This window comes from Bos indicus x Bos taurus, chromosome 23, assembly GCF_003369695.1.
Source record: "Bos indicus x Bos taurus breed Angus x Brahman F1 hybrid chromosome 23, Bos_hybrid_MaternalHap_v2.0, whole genome shotgun sequence".
NCBI classification, from domain to species: domain Eukaryota; kingdom Metazoa; phylum Chordata; class Mammalia; order Artiodactyla; family Bovidae; genus Bos; species Bos indicus x Bos taurus.
Window position 1 is genome coordinate 11,648,500 of NC_040098.1, and position 1,867 is coordinate 11,650,366.

At 53.1% G+C, this 1,867-nt stretch overlaps 1 pseudogene; it reads left to right on the top strand.

The window, feature by feature from the left end:
- Positions 1-330: 330 nt before the first annotated feature.
- LOC113881539 lies at positions 331-900 on the top strand (annotated as a pseudogene).
- Positions 901-1,867: the final 967 nt, after the last annotated feature.

Below are 1,867 nucleotides of genomic sequence, written 5' to 3' on the forward strand. Positions count from 1 at the left end.
TTCCACTGTTGGGCGGTGGGGTGGTGGGGGTGGGGGGAAATGGACTCGGGATGCCTTGAGATCCTGGGGACTTGATCTTAAAAATCCAAACTCACTCTACTCTCAGAGAAGTGGGGAGAGTCCCTTGCTGGCGAGAAAAAGGTCCCAGATCTCCTGCAATTGCCCAAATGCAAAAGCAAGCACGGTGGCCCTCCTTCCAGAATATATCCAGAGTCCAGTCACCTCTCCTCATTACTTGTGGCTGCCCCCCTGGTTCCAGCCATCACTTGTCTGGATTATTGTAGCAGCCTCCTCGTTGGTCTCCTGCTTCGTTCTGCCTCTGCGTAACACAGTTTATTCTCCACAATGAAAGCAGCCACAAGGATCCTTTTAAAACCCACACAGGCCCTGTACCGGCTGCAGGAGCATGTGCGCCGCTCTCTGCCTGAGTTGGCCCAGCATAAGGCTGACATGCAGCGGTGGGAGGAGCAGAGCCAGGGAGCCATTTACACCGTGGAGTACGCCTGCAGTGCCGTGAAGAACCTTGTCGACAGCAGTGTCTACTTCCACAGCGTGGAGGGTCTCCTCAAACAGGCCATCAGCATCCGGCCATGAACGCCACGGCCCAGGGCCACAGCCCCGAGGAACCACTCCCACCCTGCTCAGCCTGATCCCGGAAGAGACTTGGAGGTGCTTTGGTCCCTCTGACCAGCCTGACCAAAGCTGGACTCTTTGACACAACCTTATGGGACTTGGCAGGGACCGAAGACCAAGCAAGTGTGGCCAGCGCATGCCTCCTGCCTCTGGGCCAGCCATGAACGTGCTGAGACGAGACTTTGCTGCCTTTGGGTTCTTACCCGCCCCTCACTGGCCCTGGACATGGCCATGGCCCCTCGGACCAATAACTGCTGCCACGACCACGCACCTGCTGTGTGTCCAGCTCTGTGCCGGGTACTTCACAGTGGTCATCTTTCATCCTCAGACAGCCCTGTAAGGGAGATGTCACCCCAAATACAGATGTCACCCCAAATACAGGAGAAGAGAGGCTCTGAGAGGTGGCATCATTTGTGCAGCATCACACAGCTAGGGGAGAGCAGACCCTGGTCTAATGTGGCCCCAGCCCTGCCTCTGACTTGCTGTGTGACGTGGGGCCTGGCTCTCACCCTCTCTGGTCCTACCTTTCTCCATCTAGACAAGAAAGCGTGGCCTGGAGCCTTCTCTACAGGCTGAGGCAGACATTTGTGTAATTTCCTGCCTGGACTGTGTTCTACCTCAAGCAGAAATGCCCACCCCACTCAGGCCATATAGAGAAGACACCCTGACCCCAGGGGTAGATGTGGGACCCTGGCCTGACTAATCAGAGCACCCCATCTCCCAGGTCACAGTGCTTGGTTTGAGATGGGTACGTGATCCAACGAGAGGTCTTCCCTGAAGATTTTTCTGGAAAAGTACAAAAAGTACCATCTTCTTTCTCAAGTTGGTAAGCTCAGCAGATGGAACGTGGAACCTAAGAACATCCAGCGTGGGACCTTGGATCTAGCTGTACCTAACACAGAAAAATCTTAATTCTTCAGTTTCATGAGTCCCTAAAATCACTGCATTTGCCAAAATTGAATAAATAAATAAATAAATAAATAAAACCCACACAGGATCTTGTCATCCTCCAAGTGGCTTCTGTCTCACTTAAAATAAAAAGCCGTGTCCTTACAGGGTGTACAGGTCGCATCTCTGGCCTCATCTCACTCTGCCCTCCACTACCTCTTCAACCACAGCGGTTTCCTCACTGCTTCTCATGTACACAAAGCAAGTTCTTGCCTCAGGGCCTTTGCACTCCCTGTTTCCTCTCCCTGAACATGCTTCTTCCAAAACTTCTTCTTCACGTACTCTA